The sequence below is a fragment of the Talpa occidentalis genome, unplaced genomic scaffold (genome assembly GCF_014898055.3).
Source record: "Talpa occidentalis isolate TD23 unplaced genomic scaffold, MPIMG_talOcc4v2.1, whole genome shotgun sequence".
Taxonomy (NCBI): Eukaryota; Metazoa; Chordata; class Mammalia; order Eulipotyphla; family Talpidae; genus Talpa; species Talpa occidentalis.
Genome location: NW_026555331.1, coordinates 58,171,977 through 58,193,514, shown reverse-complemented (window position 1 = coordinate 58,193,514; position 21,538 = coordinate 58,171,977). Strand labels below are relative to the sequence as shown.

General features: G+C 35.1%; 1 long non-coding RNA gene across 1 annotated transcript in view; it reads right to left on the bottom strand.

The window, feature by feature from the left end:
• The window catches only part of LOC129145301 (uncharacterized), a 164,274-nt gene extending 144,795 nt beyond the window's left edge, over window positions 1–19,479 (bottom strand). The window contains exon 1 of the long non-coding RNA XR_008550647.1: window positions 19,383–19,479. This is a non-coding gene — a long non-coding RNA (uncharacterized LOC129145301). The remainder of the gene's footprint in view (window positions 1–19,382) is intronic.
• Between the last annotated feature and the right edge of the window lie 2,059 nt (window positions 19,480–21,538).

The following is a 21,538-nucleotide window of genomic DNA, read 5'->3' as shown; positions in this document are numbered from 1 at the left end:
TACATATTCTAATAATCTCTAAGTAACACTAGATAGAATCATTCAAAAGTCAAGTTCTAATCAAATATTACAAAAATGGGACATATTACTTGAGAAAAAATAAATATAGGTAAATTATACAAAAAGGCCCTTTTAGAATTCTGCATTATTAGTATTTTAGAATGCTTTTGAATATATGTATGGAACACATTTGCAAAGAAAAATATAGTAATCAGCTCTGTCTTTACATCCTGCTGTAGACAATGCTATTCTGCACGTATAACTCTATGAGATGAAAATATATAGAACTAAAAGAGATTTATTTTCTTATTCTCTTTAGTGATTCGTGAAGAAAAAAAGTAATAAATAATCTAAGAACATCCTAATGAATGAGTTTGACTATTACCTGCTTTGTTTTATCATACACCTAACTAGATTGTTTTTCATTCTCCCCTTTATATTTTTTCTGATTATGCAAGTGTTATGTCTCATTGATGAAAATCTGTGAAGTACAAAATACATTTTCTTCTGTCCTGTCTCCTTTCCTGCTCCTTTTCTCCTTTCCTGCTGTCTCTTTTCCTGCTATTCTACTTAGTAGCTATATAACTTTGTCCATTACAATTCATCTAGAATAATTGTTTAATTCTTCATCTGAAAAATGAGGTAATGTCTGCCTTAAATGAGTGTTTGTATAAAAACCAAATATAATGTTTATAAAAAGTTCTTGGCTCTCAGACTGCTCTCAACAAATGTTAAGGACTTCTCCCCTTTTTGGCGATTTCCCATTTTGTAAATAGCTTTACATCACTAATTATGGTAGTTACAAGGATCTGAATAAAAGATGGTATTTTTCCGAAACTCAGAAAATCATGATTCAATAAGCATTAATCTTCACACTGAAGACTATCTGGCTTCTCTTTCATTTTTTTTCAATATTTTATTTTAAATACCTGACCCAAATACCTCTCTATCTTCTGAACTTTTCCGATTTACAATTATCAGGTTATATAAACTATGGCAAGTTCATCTGCAATACAAATCACTTGTAAACCACATCATATCAAACTGTACATCTACACAGAGATTACACAGTGCTAGTCAGATGTGTTTTAATGATGTGATCCACCCCCTCCACTCACATCACTAGAATGAACCCCTTTCTTCCTCTCCTCACTGACTTGTCAGGAATCATAGGACTTAGTTCCTGGCATTTCATTTGGACATTTGCTCTCAGGCCAGTTCCATGGGCCTGGCAAACAATGTGGTTACACACATTCAGAAAGGTCCCAGCAGAGGGGTTCAGTGTTCTGCCCTCCAGTTTTAAAATACTTGAATATTTTTTCTGTTTAGCTATATCTTTTAAGTGAGATTAATGGTGCAATGGAGTTTGTAACCTAGACTTGGTGCCTACCTGACATCACTCCTCTTTTTTGGATGGTCTTGGGTCAGATGACCTCTGAAACCTGGTGTCCTGGGCCATGCCAGCATTCACTTTTCTTCCCTACTTTATAACTGCTGATGTACTGCTGCCAGCTGGATGATTCTCTCACTTCTCTGTCTCACTTTGACCTCTGTGGAATCTGAGCACCAACCTAGGGTGGAATGGTGTAAGGGCAGGATGGGCACTGAGCAGGTTTTTCTGATCCAGCAGACCGGGTAAAGGAGGAGTCAGAGTCAGTGGCTTTTGCGGGTCTTTTATTTAGATTTACCAGGCATATGGCAGGCAGGGGTGCTGGGGGGCCGGGAGGCTGGCCAGCAAATCCTTACTCTATCTGGGCTCTCTGGCATTCTCTTTGCTTCTCTTCTTCTTCTCTCAGCTTCTGTTCTTGGCTTCTGCTGGCGTCCCTGTGACGCCGCCCTTATAAACTCAGTCTCTCAGCCCAGGTGTTCCCACTTCAGGTGCCCGCCATCAGGCATGCAGTCAGGACCACAAGGTTCCCTCATCTATCCTAATGGCAGGAGGGCAGATACTTTTTCCTTACCCTACAGATGGTATCAAGATCAAAGGATAGGAAATGGCAGCAGCATCCCCAACCTGGCTGGCAACTCAGGTGTCCTATCACACATCTTGTGGGATATAGGAAATCATGGTGTCCAGGTTCAGAGACAACAATCTCCAGAGGGGACTTAGCCTGGAAAAAAGAGTGGTAGCTATGGGAAAAAGAGGCCAAGCTGTTTCTAGTATTTGTCTTATATTATTATTTTGTTGATTTAATTAATATTTGATTAATAATACCACACATTTGCTAAGTACTGCATATTCATTATTAATTCAGCATATATTTATTGGATATTTACTAGATTCTGGATTATATTATAGAGACTAAGGATACAGTGGTAAACAAGATAGCAAGGATCTTTGTTCTTGTGGAGTTTATATTTCTAGTGGGGTGAGGAGTGGTAGACAAGCAGTAAACAACTACACAATGTTCAATTTTTGTGAAGTTTAACATTTAGGGCTTTCTGAAATTGAGGTTTTAAATTACATTTATAGGACAGCACATACACACATACCCCTATCCTATTTATTGCTAGAAATATGAATTGACTCTTGTAGCATTGGGAATTATTTTCTTCTATACATCCCATGTTATCAATAGCTAATAGAAACTAATGATAGATAAAATCGGTAAGTGCCACATGCCTCAATGAACATAGGTTAGGAAGAAGTAGTGTGTGCCATTAAATAGTTTCAGACACTATACATACAGTATAGTAAATTAGTGATAGAAAAACAAATTAGAGAGTGAAATGGCCAGTGGAAATCAGAGTACAGAACTGGGAACAGATGATGACTGGGAACAGAGATTTAGAATGAATTAATAGAGCATTCTGGGTAAAGGGATAAGAGGAAAACACGGGAGGTACTTGCTTCGGTAAAGAAGTGTTGATAATTCTAAGGAAGACTAAAGTACTTGAGCAGATTATGAAAAAGCATAAGTGCTAGACAAAGATTTTTAGGCAGTAGTTTGTAGGATATAGAAGATACTAATTTGGGAAGAGACATAGCTAGAAGGATATTTTATTTTATTTTTTTTAAGATTTATTTATTTATTTATACAAGCACTGGGTACAGTCAGAAGCGCGGGAGGGGGAGAGAATTCACCAGAGCCTGAACGGGGAACAGAACAGGCAGACTGATGAAGTACACTGCTGAGGGGAATAGCGGGCGTGGCAGGAGAGGTCTGCACACCATGTGGGACCTTCGCCGGTGGCCTGGAATCAAAACGGCACTGCAGAGGCTGCAGACAGCTTTGCAGCCCAGCGCTCAACCCCTGCGCCACCGGGGAGGCCCTAGAAGGATATTTTAAAGATTAACATAGCAGTAGTCTATTTGGTGACTTTTCTCACATAGGAATGAAAAGTGAAAGGTCAGTTATGATGGGAATCGACTATGATGCTATTGAAACCACAGTTGTAAAAAGGCAAGTGTGAATTAGAATGAGGACATTTGTATTAGACAGGGAATATGGATTGATATGAATTGGGATGGGGGACGTGGAGGGTAGAAGAATAAAAAATGACTGAAATTTTGAGCCTAAATGATGACAGAAATGGAAATTTTCACAGAATCCAAAATAAATTATATATTAAAAAATAGCAGTGACTCTCCCTATCTCCCCAACACAAAATGTTACTTATTAAAAGCTAGAATCCAATACTCTTCCTCTTCACTACTTCCCTGACTATATCAACTCAAAACCTCACAGTGAAGTTGACAGTCCCATTTGCCCTAAGAGGACAAATAGCATTCACTGTCATTGGAAATAACAGCACTTCCTCAGTGAGGTTGAACTAAATTACTTTAACAAGGCTAAATTAAAAATCAAACATGTTGATGCATTTAATGTGTGGTGCAGAGCACACAAAGGATCATCAAAAATGAGTGGCAATATTGATTGTCATAAACAACCCTTCATGGAATAAAATAGAGTTGATGTTGACCCCTTCAAGTGTAGTTATCCTATTGTATATTTATTCATAGGTTTGTAATTTAGGAGAATTGCTTCTTATCTGCCATAGTTTTTTTCATATGTTGTTTTAACCTTTACTTCCTCACCACAGCTTTTTTTCCTCTGAAATAAAGATAGTGGTGATAATATTAATTCCATCCTAAAGTTCAGAATTTTATGAAACTCTTTAATGCTTTCATATTAAATGTATGGAGTACATAAAGTGGGGGAAAATCCTATGGATTTCAAGTGTTCTGACTACTTGAACATTGTGAGGCAGTAACATTTTTATTGTTTTATTGACTCAGCTTCATTATTACATTTTCATCCATTTCCTAAAGGAAGTAGGTTGTCTTACTCTTTCAACAATTTGAATTCTTTAAAATAACATAGGATGGGCCTCCCGGTGGCGCAGCGGTTGAGCGCTGGGTTGCGAAACTGCGCGCGACCTCTGCGGCGCCGGTTCGATCCCCTGCTCCCCGGCCACCGGAGGAGGGTCCCACATGGCGTGCAGACCTCTCCTGCCGCCCGCTGCTCCCCTCAGCAGTGTGCTTCGGTCCTTCTGCCTGCTCTGCTCTCTGCTCTGGCTCTGGTGAATTCTCTCACCCTCCCGCGCTTCTGACTGTGCCTAGTGCATGTATAAACAAAACAAACAAACAAACCAGCAACAAATAAATAAAGCATGCCTCTATAAAAAAAAAAAAAAAATAACATAGGATGACCTTTTCATTTGGTGTACTTACACAATGTTGGAAAACACCATGATATTATCTAAACTTTGTTTATATTTCATTTTTACCACAGACTTTCTAAGATTAAATTCGCACAACTCTTACTTAAGGAAATCTAAAATGGGGTTATAAAACATTTTGGCAGAAATACTAAGTGCAGATAATTTACTACTGAAAAGTTGGTGATTTTCAAAAATTTAGAGAAAAAAGTATTTTTAAATATTTTTTGTTGTACAAAGATTATATTTTGGAGATTAATAATTAGGGTTGCAACACATGTGATACAGTCATTTATAAAGGAGATAACATATTCAGGTAGATCCCATAGAAAAGAGAGAAATTACCTGAAGAAAGGCAAGTGATTTTTTTTTATTTAAATATTTTATTTTATATAATTCTTACATCTTTTTTCATCTTTGCACAATGTATGCATTTTCGTTTTGGTTATATTCCCCATACAATTGCACCTCCCCCCTTATTTTGACTCTAGTCCTTCCTTTTCCCGCCCCTCTCTCCTCCCCTCCTTCCATAGTGTGTCTCTGGTTTATAGTTGCTTGTTGATTTTGACTTTTACTTTGTATCGATTAGTTTTTTTCCTGGTCTCTTATTTAGGTTTTCTAAATTCCTGCTATGAGTGAGACCATACAGTATTTTTCTTTTTATTTCTGACTTATTTCGCTGAGCATGATCCCTTCTAGCTCCATCCATGTTGCTGCAAACTGCATGTGTTTATCTTTTTTGATTGCTGAGTAATATTCCATTGTGTATATGTAACACATCTTCTTGATCCAGTAACATTGGTTTACAACTTTGTAATTTAGATGTATAGGATCTCCCCCTTCAGGTGTGGTTACCACACCACACCCATCACCAAGCACCCAGAGTCCACCTCCTTGACCATTATGCTCTCTCTCCATTTTGCTTCCCCTCTCTACCTTCCATGCTCCTCTCTGATAGCCTCAGTTTTACCATCATATTTCTATGTTTTGTTATCATTTTGGCTTTATCTGACACTTTGTATTGTTTTTCTATATTCCACATATAGGTGACATAATGTAATATTTGTTTTTCTTTTTTAATGATTATTTTTTTAATTTTTTACATCATTGTTCATTTTTAAACAATATTTGCTTTCCCCCACCCTCTGAGATGTAGTCCCCATAGAATTTCCTTCACCAATGCACCCGTGACCATCACCTCAGTCCCCTGCTGTATGTCTCTGATTTATAATTGTCTGTTTTTGTTTTGTTGTGTTTTGTACTGTTGTTTTTTTTACACTGATGTCTTATTTGTCCCCCTATATTCCTGCTATAAGTGAAACTATTTGATATTTTTTTTTCCTTCTGGCTTATTTCACTGAGCATAATTCCTTCTAGCTCCATCCATGTTGCTGTGAATGGCATGAGTTTACCATTTTTGATTGCTGAATAATATTCCATTGTGTAAATGTACCACACACATCTTCTTGATCCAGTCATCTATTTTTGGGCAATTGGGCTTCCAGGTTTTGCCTACTGTAAATAGTGCTGCAATAAACATAGGGGTACAGGTGGTCTTTTGAATCAGTGTTTTTGTGTCCTTTGGGTAGATCCCTAGGAATGGAATTGCTAGGTCATATGGTAGCTCCATTTTCAGTAGACTGAGGAACCTCTAGACAGCTGTCCATAGTGGTTGGACCAGTTTTCACTCCCACCAGCAATGCAGGAGAGTTCCTTTTTCACCACATCCTCTCCAACATTTGTTGTTGCTGGGAATATTTGTTTTTCTCCTTCTTGCTTATTCTACATAACATAGTTCCTTCCAGCTCCATCCATGTTCTCACAAATGGCAAGACTTTATCTTTTATGATAGCTGAGTAGTATTCCTTTGTTTATATACAGCACATCTCCCTGGACACCTAGGCTATTTCCATAGCTTGTTTATAGGAAATAGTGCTGCAATATGCATGTTTCCCTTCAAATTAGTGTTTTTGTATTCCTTGGTTAGATACCAAGGAGTGGAATTGTTGGTCCGTGTGGCAGATTGTAAATCTTTTGAGAAAGCTCCATAAGAATTAGGCCAGTCTATATTCCCACCAACATTATAAGAGGGTTCCTTTTTTCCACATCCTTGCCAACACATAGAATTTCAGGTCTTTTTCATATAGGCCATTCTCACATGTGTGAGATAATATCTCATTGTGATTTTGATTTGCATTTCCCTAATAATGAATGGTGATGGACCTTTTTTCATGTGCCTGTTGGCCATCTGTATGTATTCTTTGAAGAAGTGTCTATTTACCTCTTTGGCCCAATGTTTAATGGTTATTTGTTTTTGTTTGTTTGTTTGTTTGTTTGTTTTGAGTTGTGCCAGTTCTTTGTAGCTCATGGATGTTAGTCCCTTGTTGGATATATAGTGTGAAAGTATTTTCTTTCTCCCATTCCAAGGGTATCTTTATTTTAATGATAGTTTATTTTATTTTTTTTAAGGTTTATTTTTTGTGTATACAAGAACTGGGATACAGGGCCTCCCCTGTGGCGCAGTGGTTGAGCGCTGGGTTGCGAATCTGCCCGCAGCCTCTGCAGCTCCGGTTCGATTCCTGGCCGCTGAGCTAGGGTCCCTCATGGCGCGCAGACCTCTCCTGCCGCCCACTGCTCCCCTCAGCAGTGTATTTCATCAGTCTGTCTATTCTACTCCCTGCTGTGGCTCTGGTGAATTCTCTCACCCTCCTGCGCTCTGACTGTACCCATTGCTTGTATAAATAAATGGATAAATCTTTAAAAAAAAAAGAACTGGGGTACAGATTAGAGGTATGGGGATAAGAGGATTCACCAGAGACAGAGTAGGGAGCAGAACAGGTGGATTGACTGAAATACACTTCTGAGGGGAGCAGTGGGAGAGACAGGAGAGGTCTACTGCACCATGTGGGTACTCTCCCTGGCCAGGGATTGGACTCATGCTGCTGTGGCTGTGGATAGCTTCATAGTGCTGAGACTTAATCCTTTGCACTACCAGGAAGGCCATAATGACAGTTTATTTTTCTGTGCAAAAACTTTTTGGTTCAATGTATTCACAGGTGATTATATTTTTTCTTTCCTCATTCTTAGGCAGATCTTGAAAGACATCTCCAATACTTTTATTGTAGAATGTTTTGCCTGTGTTTTATTATATGTGTTTTACGGCTTCTGGTCTTACATCAACTTTTTTAAAATCCATTTTTAGTTGATTTTTTATGGTGCAAGATATTGATCTACCTTCATACTTTTACATGTTGCTCTCCATTTTTCTCAGTGCCATATATTGAAGAGGTTTTTTTCTGCTCTGGTGTATATTAGTGACCTCTTTGTTGTATATAAACTGTCCATATAGGTAGGGGTTTAATTCTGGACTCTCATTTCTATTCAGTTGGTCTGTGTGTCTGTTCTTGTTCCATTACCACATTTGGGATTGTTATAGCTTTGTAGCATAGCTTCAAGTCTGGGAGTATGATACTATCAATTCTTTCTTTTTTTTTGCTAGTAACACTTTGGTTACTTGGAGTCTTTGATGTTCCATATAAATTTGAGTAATATTTGTTCTGTTTTTTTTGAAGAATGTCACTGAAACTTTGATAGGGATTGCATTGAATCTGTACATTGCTTTGTATAGAATGGTCATGCTGACAATGCTAATTCTTCTTCTGTTTGTTTTTTCTTTTTCTAGTACCTTCAGGTGAAAAATATGATGATTTATTTATGATGATTCCATAAGCAGAGAATAAATTTCCATTTCTTTGTGTCTATCTTCTATTTCTTTTAATAATGTCTTATACTTTCTTTATATATGTCCTTCACTTCCTTTGTTACATTTGCTACTAGGTATTTAATTCTCTTTCATGTAATTGTTTTGATAAGATTGTTTTATAAATTTCTTCCTGTTCTAGCTCATTGTTTACATATAGAAGGTAACATATTTCTTGTGTTGGTTTTATATCCTGCCACTTTGCTGAACTGATTATTGTTTCATTTTTTTATTCATTTAGTTTTTATGTATAATATCATGATGTCTGCAAATAATTACAGTGTTAATTGTTATTCCTCAATTTTTATCTTTTTATTTCCTTATGCCTAATTGCTCTACCTAAGTTTTTCAATACTATGTTGCATGGTGTTGGTGAAAATGGACATCCTTGTATTCTACTAGATAATAGTGGGAAGCTTTTAGAATTCCATCATCAAGAATGGTGTTGACTCGGGGCTTGTCATATATGGCTTTTATTATTTTGAAATGTATCTATTCTATCCTCAGTTGTTTGAATGTTTTCATCAGAAAAGCATTTTGAATCTTATCAAATACTTTCTTGCCATCTATTGATAGCTTCATATGATTTTTATATTTCCTTTTATTGATGTGGTGAATTTCATCGATTGATTTTTCTGACATTGAATCACTTTTGTGTCCCTGGAATAAATCTCACCTGTCATGACATATGATCCTTTAATGCATTGTTGAGTTCAATTTCCTAAGATTTTGTTGAGAAATTTTTAATTTATGTTCATTTAGGAAATTTGTCTGTAGTTTTATTTTTATGTGTATTGCTTTTGTCTGGTGTTGGTGTTAGAATAAGGTTGGCCTTCTAAAATGTGTTTGGAAATACTGCACTTTCTCAAATTTTTGAGAGTTTGAGCAGGGTAAGTTTCAGCTTATTTTTGATGGTTTTATAGAACTCATTGTGAAACCATCTGGTCCTGGATTTTTGTATTTTTTGGAGGTTTTTGATTACTGTTGGCATCAAATTTCTGGGTTGTAATTGGTTTGTGTAGGTTTTCTATTTATTTCCTATTCAGTCTTAGTGTTTGCATATTTCTAAGAATTTTTCCATCTCTTCTAGGTTACTCTACATTGATGGAATACAAATGTTCATAGTAAAATCTTATAATTCTCTGAAATTCCGGGATGCCTGCTATAACTTCTCTTTCATTTCTGATCACGTTTATTTGAGCTTTCTCCGTTCTTTTATTTGTGAGCCTAGTGCATGTTTGTGTTGTTTATATTGTTTACTTGGTTTTCATTCCTCTTTTTGGTTTCATTGATCTTTTACATTTCTATTTCATTTACTTCTGCTCTAGTTCTCTGGTTTTATTATTTTATTCTTTCTACTGGCTTTTTGTTCTGTTTGTTTTTCTTTTTCTAGTACCTTCAGGTGAGAGATGTGATGATTTATTGGAGCTCTTTCTTGTTTCTTGATGTGAGTCTGTACTGCTACCTACTTAACTCTAAGTACTACTTTTGCTATGTCCCCTAAGTTCTGCAAGTTTGTGTCCTCATTATCATTTTGGGAAGAGATATTTATTGATTTCTTCTTTGATTTCCTCACTAACCTAAAACTGTGTTACTCAGTTTTAATATATTAGGAGTTTTTCCTTGTGTGTGTGTGTATGTACGTGTGTGTGTGTGTGTTTGTGTGTATGTGTATGTCTTGGTTGATTTCTAGTTTGATAAATTTATGGTCAGAAAAAATGCTTGGTGTGATTTCAGTCATCGTGAATTTTGTTGATACTTGTTTTGTGATTCAATATATATTAAGTCCTGGAGAATGTCCCATGATTATCTGAGAAGAATGAGTGTTCATCTTTTGGAGGTAGAGTGCTCTATAATTATCTACTAAGCACCCATGGTCTAAATTTTTGTTTAAAACTATGTGTCCTTGTTTATTTATGTTTGGGTGATCTATACATTGGTGAACATGGGGTACTGAAATCCCCAGCCACAAATGTGGTTTTTCCAATAACTATTTTCAGAATAGCACAAAGAGGAGTATGTAGAATAAAATGAAGACCAGTGCAGAGGAGAGAGGGTAGATGAATTAGAAGGGAGAGATCTACAGGAATTAAAGTCAGTCCAACCAAGGAGATAGATTGTAAGCTGAATTGTCATAATTTCATGGCAAGGTGAATAGAGGAGTGATCCAATAGGAGATAAGTAAGATAACTTCTAAGTTTCCAGGGTGAGCAACTGGGTCAATGTTTGTGTGAAACTCCAAGAAAGAGAATGTAGAAAGAATTTTCTCCTCATAATTTTATCCTTTTAATAAAAGCCTCAGTGAAATTTTTAACCTTTCCTTTTGATGAATTTTTCACTAATAAATACATTAGTGCTAATACATGATATATCAACAAAATATAGCATTTGGGTAAAAAAATTCTTATAATAGGGTATCATGATTTTTATAAGCCTTTGTATGATTTTGTCTCTTGCTTATTTAATTAGGCGTTTATCCTATGATCAACTTTTCTGTTTGAGTTGTGATGCACTTTGAAAGTGTACTAATTTTGCAAAACTTACCATATAATTAATACATTGTAGCCCGCAATTTTTTACTACCTTAAGTAACAAACTCACTTTTACTTTTTTATTTTTTTAAAGATTTATTTATTTATTTATACAAGCACTGGGTACAGTCAGAAGCATGGGAGGGTGAGAGTATTCACCAGAGCCAGAGCGGGGAGCAGAACAGGCAGACTGATGAAGTACACTGCTGAGGGGAACAGCGGGCAGCAAGAGAGGTCTGCTGCAACATGTGGGTTGCTCCCTGGACGGCCAGGGATCGAACTCATGCTGCAGAGGGTGCGGATTGCCTCACAGTTTGATACTCAACCCCTTGCACAACCAGGGAGGCCCTCCTTTGTATGTGAGGAGATACTTTTCTCTGCTACTTTAAAATTTATCTTTATCTCTTCTTTTTCCATATGATGTGTCTGAGTGTGGCTTCTTTGATTTTTATCTTAGAATTAATTGAGCTTCTTAAATGTATAGCCTAGTATTTCTCATCAGATTTGGGAAATTTTTAGAAAAAAAACTTTTAAGAATATTTTTATGTTCCTTTCTCTTTGTATTCTTTTTCTGGCATTCTCACTTAGTATTTATTTTTCTTCATTCTTTTTGTTCTCTATTCTTTGAATTGTACAACATTAATTTATCTTCAAGTTAATTTATTCTTTTGCCTATTCAAATAAGTTGTTCAGTCCTGTTAACGGAATTTTTTGTTACAGTTAACCTATTGGTCAATTCCCTAATTTCCATTTGGTTCCTTTTGTTTCTTGATGTTCTCTGTTTAATGAAACATTATCATCATTCCTCCATTTACTTCCTTAAGCATGATTTTCTTTAGTTCTTTGAGCATACTTATGTTTTGCAGTGTTTAAATGTTAAGTCTAACAATTAGATCCTCTCAAAGGCAGTTTCTGTTGCTTGCTTTAGTTTCCAGTATAAGTCACATTTTCCTTTCTTTGTCTCATAACTTTCAGTAATATATTATAGCAAATCTAAAACTACCATTTCCATTTGTTCAGAGTTTTTCATGTTGTTGCCTACTGTTTATTTGTTTGTTGATGTTGCTGATCTATTTTAGTAAAGTCTGTTTTCCCAAAGTTATTGATGTCACTCTTCAGTGGGTGTACTGTTGGTATTTGCATAATCAGTCTGTGATGACAGTAATTTTATTGGGCTCTCTTAGACTTTTATTTCCCTGGCCACACCCAATTCTAGGCTCCACTAGTTGCCAGTTAAATATGTTATTATCTTTGACAATGCCCTGTAGCATAAGTGTACCCATAGGCCAATTAAGGTTAACCCCCTTTACAGGTATAGTTTTTAAGTTAATCTTAGAGGTTTATTCTGGTCCTAGGACCAGAACTCTTCCTAGTTTTCTCTTTCCCTGGTTCTCTTTTATAAATTAGCTGATTTATGGCTTAGCTTGTTGCTTCCATGGAGTTACTAGACTCTTCTGATTGCTTGTAAACAAAATCTCCATCATTAGAGCAAATTTAGCCTTGAGCTTTGATTCCTTTGAAGGAGCTGCTTGGAGCACTGTGTGATATGTCTCACTTTTCTTGGGAAAACCCTCTGAATTATTGCTCTAGAACTAGAGGTGAAAAAAGAATGCACGTTATGAGCAACAGCCCTGATTATTTCTATTGTAAAATAGAAGAGGAATTAGCCTCGTGTTTCTCAGTTTGCCTCTCCTGATGTTGAATCTCCACCTTATAAGCAAGCTAGAAGGATCCCATTATTATCGGTCATTCTATTTGGGATCAATCTCTGCCCTTCAAGTGTGGGCTTGGTGGAGAAAAGGAATTCTAAACTTCTCAAATACAGTAATCTGGAATTTAGTGTGCAGTATGGAGCTGGAGGGGATGAGAAATACTGGTGGCCTCCCCATTTTAAGGAGACACCAAAGCCCTTGAGCAGGAGTGGGAAGTGGGACCCCTGTCTTTTTGACCATTCCTGCTTAGAGTGAATCTTCTGACAAGCTGAGTTGGAGACAGAGGCAATAAGGCATGAAAAGTCATGGCTCAAGTGCCACAGATTTTTAGTGTTACTAAATCTATATATCTAATGTTATTAGTTTTCTTGAATATGTTTCTTCATTTGTCATAAAGTTTAGGACAATTTCCAGATATTTACAACTTTAAAAAAATACAAGTTTCACCAATTATTGCTGTTTATAGGGAGTGGGCTGTGGAGTTTCTCAAACTGTGATGATCATCCCTCAATGTTGAGAAATGTGAATTGGTATTACTTTGTGGTGAAAAAAATTACAAAATATACACAATGGAATATTATTCAGCAATCACAAGAGATAAACTCATGCCAACAAATAGAATGACTAAACTGGGGTGAAGAGAGATGTCCAGAGGGGGGGAAAATGACAGTCAATATGACTGAAACTGAAAAGGAGGAGATACACCCTATGATGTGTTGTGGAGAATTGAGTAGTGTCATAATAGAAAAAATCAATTTAATTAGAAAAATAATTTAGTTGAAGAGTTTCAGAGCATTGAAGACTCCATAAGTCAGATGGCAGGAGTTTAAAGAAGTAAAGGATGATTAGTGAGAACAGTGGGTCTAGAAGTACATTGCTTATTTGAGGAACTTTGTTGCAAAATCAAAATAATGTTTAATAATAAGATGATTAAAATGGAGCAGCAGTTTCAGAGAGGAAGAACTTTCAAGATTTTAGAGATTCATACCATTTCAAGGAGAAATGAGTATTAAATAAGAAAATAAAAGTTACATAGAAAGGGTGAACACTAGCACAGGAGTGTAGTCTTTGAAAGAATGGATCCCACTCAAATCAGAGGAGGTTAAATTTTACCCTGTGAGCAGATGTCACATATGCATGTAATTTAAAAGGAATCACAGGAAGAATATTGCTGGGTTAAAATGAATACAGTAACCAATACTCTTAAGAAATGATTTAAAATTTCACATTGGGGAGACCATCATTTTAAATAAGTAATATTAAATTGATCTTATGGATTGTTGTAGTGCCAAGAAGGCACAGAGCTGGTTTGCTCTGATCTGAGCAGTCAGGGTAAAGGAGGAATCCTGGAGCCCTTGGTGGCTTTCTCAGGCTCTTACTGAGCTTTTACATGTAGTGCAGCAACCAGATAAAAGGCAGGCAGGGGTGCGGGTTCCAGAGGCTGGCAGGCCTCCCAGCCCCAGGGGAATCTTCACTCTTTACTGGGCTCTCTGGTGCTTTCTCTCTTTTCTTTTGCCTCTGTTTCTCTTGGCCAATATAAATACTGCAGCCATGGCCCACAGAAGTAAACAATACAACTGAATATAACAATGTAACAAAATGCAGGTCCCCCCCCACAATCAGGTATGCAATCCTAATGGGGGTATGGTAGAAAAACTTGAAAATCATTTACCCTACAATTGGCTTTCAACTTTTGTATGTCTTTCTTAGAAATTCTGTAACACTAACCTCAAATATCCAAAATTTGTTTGACTCTGCAAGCATGTAGAGTGATTTTTGTTGCTAGTACACACCTAAGCCACAAACTCTGGGTGTCCTGACTATGGGTAGATGTTAGTCTCAGGCAACCACAATTAGGGCTTACTTAATAAAGTGTTGGGGCATTCCCTCCAGGCTAGCTGCTCCAAGCAAATGCCTTATTTGGCTCTGCCAAAGGCAATGGTCAGGTCTGAAAAGACCTGGAAAAGAAAGAACTGCTTGAAATCCATGGTTCTATCACTCTTCTTTCTCTGATCTTGCCCCTTTCACTTCTTGATGCCCCCGATTTTCATAATCTGTACATCAGTTTCCTCATTGTTTACTCTTAGAGCTTAATATGAGTATCTATTTTATAATATCTCAAAAACATAAAATCTAAACACTGCTGATATTGAGGGTTTAGGAAAACAAATTAATAGCAATGATTGTGATGGTAAATATCTTGATTTACTTCAAAAATGTATTTCTCCATTTGTGAGTACTACTGCAGTAAGTTATTTTCATATAAAATTGAATGTTATTCCTGGCCGAGTAGAAAAAGGTTGCTCATTGAAGAGGTCAAGAGCAATATTTTGTGGTTAAGACTGATGTTAGTTTAGTGCAGTTCATTCATTTTTATTGCTATTGTTGTGTTATGTAAATAAAATTGGCCTTTCTCGTCTCCGTGGGTTTAATTAAATTTGAAATTGGGGAAGGGCAGAAATGTTTATCAGTTTTAAAGATATTAAAAATGTGTTCTAACAATTTAAAGTTACAAAGAATTGCAGCCTGTTTAAAGTTAAGATATTAAAATAACCAACCACTTTAATCAACCACTACAGCATTAACATTCAATCTACTAAAAACATTCAATAAAACTGTATATCCTACATAAAATTATTGCATGTCAGCATTGCTGCATAACATGAAATGGCCAATGAAATGACTTTCACTTAATGGAAGGTCAAAAAATTCAGATTTTTGGGTAGGATACAGATAGGGTTTATGGTCAGCTCTATTATCTGAAATAATCTCAGGTAACATGAGATAATGGTCATTTTGCTATTTAAAATCTTTCTATTAGAGATATTTTGGTTTTCAACTAATTAAAATCCTAATTTTATTTAGAGTGCTTTTCAGAGTTAAGTAATTTACCCTCCCAGAATATGTAGTTTCTACCCAGGAAAGGATAACAGTGTAAATTTTTTTTTGTTTTTTTCCCACTTAAGCACCAGTATAGTGGCATCTGTGTTCTATAGTCAGTACTTATATATTAAATCTAGTTCATTCATTGCAGATTATGTGCCTCCCTTTCTAATTGCAGATTTGTGCATAGTGAAAAGTCATTATTTATAATCTTTGGCCAATTTAGTTAGGGCATTAGTTAAATCTTTATTCTCTCATAATATGGGGAAATAATTATAATAGAAGCAAGAAATGCCAATGTAAAAATAGGGGCATTTCATTGTATTTTTTTACATGAACAAAGGAATTTAAAAATAGTTTTAGTGTGGATTAACTTGTATTGCAGTATACAGCTAAGAATGGAGTTTACATTGGGACCAAAATGTGGAAATTCCATAAGTACTAACAGAGGAATAATCATGCCTAGTTGATTATTCAAATTTGACTTAATCAGTATTTTTGTCTATTTGTACAAAACTGAAAAGACAGTCGGTCATATCAATTACGGTATAAATAATGATCAGTATCTGCACAGTACAGCCAGTAAAATCTATTGTTTCAGTTCAAATGAGCTAGAGATTTGTAATCCAAGTAATAAGAACTATCTTTCATTATAGCTTAATATCTATCATTTATTTTCTTTTTTTAAAAAGCCTATGTTTAAATAAGCAATTTTCATATTATTTAAAGTAAAGGAACAAAGTCTAGAATTAAAAAAAAAAGAAACAGCTGCCCATCTGTCCCAACCCCACATAATTGTTCAAATTGCCAAACTGGAATCTAAGACCTTATTCCAGTAAATGTGGGACACTGCATTTGCAAATGGCTAAAAAAAATCATACTGGTATTTTAGTAGCTTTTTATATTGCCTCCCTCCTAGATAAAATATAGTATTCTTTTCTTTTAAAAAGGGTACCTTACTATGTCACATGATTGATTGCCATGGAAGTATTTTTTTTTTAAAGACATATCTAACAACACAGAATAGCAGATTGCATAGATGGCATTTTTATTATTGTCCTTTATAGCATAAAACTTGTTTAGTATATTTAAAAAATGGGCATTGTGTATTTTAAGCAGTATAGTGTTGCAAAGGCTGGTAGAAAATAGGCAAGTCTCAGTTGTCTTTTGAATAAAGTAATAATATGGCTACCAGAAAGGTTGTGAAAATGCCTGGTATAAATTCTAGTCTCAGGTCATGTGACTGAGTCTAAAATGAGCAAAGGAAAATCCCTTCCATGTTAACATGCTTCAGCTTCAAACATCCTGAACAGACAAATTCACCTTGCTGGAATATCTCATGTATGCGATTTTATAAACAGGGAGAATTACAGAGACCAGGCCCCAACTCAGAGATAAAGTGTTCAGGATATAATTCCAATATCTTGCAGGTACATGTGAATGACTCACTATTCAGCATGCATATAAAATGACTACATGTAAAAAGGCCTATAACCATGGTAATTGTCGGGATAAATGAATACTGAATGTAAACAATTGTCACTATGACATGTTTTACACTACCTACATGCTAAAAATTCTTTTGTGTCAATAATTTGCATAACATGCTTAGACAAGCATATGTTGTCCCTCAATTTCTTGAAAGACCCAAGTTAACAGTGAAGCAAGAAATGTATTCATATTTCATTATATACAGTTAGTATTGACAAAAGATGATCCCACACTAAAAAGATAAAAATAAGGAATTCAGGGATCTGGAAACAGCTCAACACCAGCAGCAGACACTTATTTATTGCAATTTTAGGACTTTTCTTTATTATGAATATCGTTCATTGCTATTTCTTTAAAGATTATCCAAGTCCAAATATTCAAAACATATTTTGAATATTTAATGTGACAGTATTCATTAACTATTTAATCTGAATGATTTAAGTTTAATAATACAAGTATCTATAACCTGTATAATTGTTTTCTAACATACATATTAAAGCCAGTTGTTAAATCTGAAGAAAAATTAAGCTTCTGCAGTCCTTGCATATTTTTTAATAGCTATTTATCAATTTATTAATATAGTTGATTTAAACATCTGTCCTGGTGATCCCCACTCCTGAAGATATGTGTGTGTGTGTATATATGTATATATATATATATATATATATATATATATATATATATATATATATAAACTGGAAGTCTTATGAGTCCAAAAGTTTACATATATAAACTGGAAGGCTTATGGGTCCAAAGAGCTGCATATATATTTTATTTTTATTAATTATTTAGTATTCAGTGGACATTGGATTACAACAATGTACATAATTCATAGGACTAGAATCACCTCTCTTTGGATATATGTTACTATACTACATCTACCACCAAGGCCCCAACTGTCCTCCACCATAATCCATTGTGTCCCCTCCTCAATCTCTCCCCCTGCTTTCCTCTTCTTGTAATTTCAATTCCAGTCAGATTTCTAGGGTTTGCCTAACACTTTGTTTTATTTCTTTATATTCCACATATAAATGACAGTATCAGGTATTTGTCTTTCTTCTTCTGACTTATTTCACTTAACATAATCCCCTCCAGTTCCATATGTTATGAAATGCCAAGAGTTGATTTTTTTCATAGCTGAGTAGTATTCCATCATGTAATCTATTTATCTGTATTAGGGGATCTAAATGGTTCCCATAACTTGGCTATTGTGAATAGTGCTGCAATGAACATTAGGGTGCAAATATACCTTCTAATTAGTTTTTTTTTAATTATTTGGGTGGATACCTAGGAGTGGAATTGGCTGCATATATTTTTATACCTCACCTATCATGTACTTTTAATCCAAATGTCATAGTCGAAAAAGTAAGCATCTTAATTTAACATATATCTAATCTTATCACTTAATGTTTTTCAAAATGAAAATTTTTGCACAGCAGCTTGGTTAGCTGTGCTGCACTGAAGTCATCACATTGTCCTGAAATTAACACAGAGACCTTATGTGCTTAGCTGATTCATGAACAATAGAAGTGCAGCATATACCATTTTCTTAGTTTCATTGTTTGCTTAAATTATAAAAGTGCCATTTATCAACATTAGTTTGTAATTGTATAACTTCAGTAGAAGGGTAAGATTTTTATCAGAAAGATTTTTATCAGAAAGAGTTACATCAGTGTCATAAAAACAATAAAATATTATGGAGATGACACGATACCTTATTTTTGAAAGGTATTTTTATGTAATCACTTGAGAAATAAGTAATAATTTAGAGTTGGGTAGTCTTGTGTTTCATAATTTTTTCCCCTTGGATATATACACCTGACTTCTAACCTGCATAGATTTTCTGTCAGATAAACTCTGTTGTAAAAAAATTATAATGCAGGTAATGTATATCAAGGATGTAGGTGTATAAAACACAGTAGGTTTTAAATAAATATCTGTTTTTCTCCCTTTCATCAATTCATGTTTATTTTGAATTTATAACTGTGACAGTCATAATTTTTGCCTTCAGTAGTCCCAAATTTTGAATGAATTCCCCACCTTTTAAAATGAAATCTTTGGCAGTGAACTAAGATTCCTCAGTAAAGTTATCTTTTTCTAAATGAGAAGAGTCATCTAAATAAATAAAATCAATGATTCTGCTTTTTCTGTCCATTTTGAAGTGAGCAACAACTCCCTCTTCCAATGCCACCTCTTTCCATACTCTACTAAGATCACTTGTAAGAATTAAATTGCTCTTCTGGGGGCAGGAGGCCAAGATGAGATTCACAGAATTGAATCATAAGCTAGGGAAGAAAAGTTATTTTTCAATAGCTGTTCTCAAACAGCCAAAAGAGATCTTACCTGGTTCATATCTTAGGCCACGATCAATCCATCCTCTGCACTTGTATTAAACCAACAGGTGTCATCCCTAGGAAGCATATTGGTGGTGCTAGCTGCTCCTGCAAAGCTGCAGAAAAATCAGTGGGGATACTTTTTGGGAACCTACTATTTTACTTCATTATCATTTTTTCTTAATAAGAAAAAAGAGGAAATATTCTTTATAATAGATTAAGCCCAATTATTTTCCTTATTTTCCTTAGCAGACAGAGAAACTAACTAGTGGGACTGAAGTGATTAGCTTCTTTTGAAGATCAGCTTTCATGTGGTGGATCAAACATTACATTAAGAGTAAGGTTTCTGGGTTCTGGTTTCATTACTGCTCTACCTACTTATTTCAAGGCCAGTTGTTTACACCGTAAAATGTAGAAACTAGTATTTTTAATTGTCCAGATTAGTATGTTACAAAGAATGCATTAAAAATAGCATGAGATATTATATTAACAATCAGTTTCTTTCAACCTTAATATTAAAGAAATTCACATATATCATATACATTCTCCACAAACACACAGACACACACATACACACACTGCACCTCCTTTTGTTTCACTACTAATAAAATGCTATAGCTGTCTTTTCAAGTCATTACATGCTACTTCAGTTTTATTTTTAGTATTTTGTAATAGACGTACTATAATTTAATTAATTAGTCCCATATGAATGACTGTAGAGACTATCTTAAATTATTCCTTACTATAAATAATACTGAAATAACAGTAGTATATCATTTTGGTTTTTTTTTTGCTTTTTTTTTGTCATTTTAGCAAAACAAAATTTTGATGCAACGAAATGTGTCCAATTTTCTTTTATTGTTTCCAATTTTTATGACATAGTTAGAAAGATTTTCCATGGAGTCAGTTTATAAATATTCTAAACATTGCTTTCCATGAAAAAAATTTTGATGGAAGCTGAATTATTATTATTTATATTCTAATTTTTATTGCTGGTAAGTGTAAGAAATGAGGTAGAGATCCAGTTATATTTTTCCCAAATAGCTAGTTAGTTATCCCAATATCAGTATTGAATACTCTAATTTCCACAATAATTTGAATATTTTCTTATATATTATTGAATTTATTTCGAAATTGTATATTATATTCATTTAATTTTTTCCATGCTAACATTTGCCCTGTCATCACACTTTTTAAACTACCATGGGTGTTGTGAATAAAATAATTTTTTTTATCATTGATAGCAGAATGATTTAGAGGTATTGCTTCGTTGTTTACAAAGTTTGAACAGTGTCCGAAAAAACAGAAATGGAAACAAGGAAAGAGGTAAAAAATGAAGGATGAAGCATTGCAGTTTCAAAGGTGTTGGAAATCACAGGAAGAAACATGACTTGTAGTTTCCCATATTCTTCCGTGTATATTTATCTTAGAGTGAAGAAGGGATATGGTTGGATTATTTCAGCACTTGAATTTATTTATTTTTTTTATTAGATAATAAATTTTATTGTTATATTCCCCATACAATTGCAGCCCCCCCATTCTGACCCCAATCCCTCCCCTCCAGCCCCTGCCCCCCTAAAAGTGTCTCTGGTTCATAGTTTTTTGCTGATTTTGATTTTCACTTTCTTATAGTTATTCATTTTCCTGGTCCCTTATTTAAGTTTTCTAGATTCCTTCTATGAGTGAGACCATCCGGTATTTTTCTTTTTCCTTTTGGCTTATTTCGCTGAGCATGATCCCTTCCAGCGTCATCCATGTTGCTGCAAATTGCATGTGTTTATCTTTTTTGAATGCTGAGTAATATTCCATGGTATATATGTACCACATCTTCTTGATCCAGTCATCTATTTTTGGGCATTTGGGTTGTTTCCAAAGCTTAGCTATTGTAAACAGTGCTGCTATAAACATAGGAGTGCAGGTGTTCTTTGGAATTGATGTTTCTGTGTCCTTTGGGTAAATTCCTAGGAGTGGAATTGCTGGATCATATGGAAGCTCTATGTTTAGTAGGTCCAGAAATCTCCACACAGCTTTCCACAGTGGTTGGACCAGTTTGCACTCCCACCAACAGTGCAGAAGAGTTCCTTTTTCTCCACACCCTCGCCAGCATTTGTTGTTGCTAGTTTTTTTAATATGTGCCATTCTCACTGGTGTAAGATGGTATCTCAT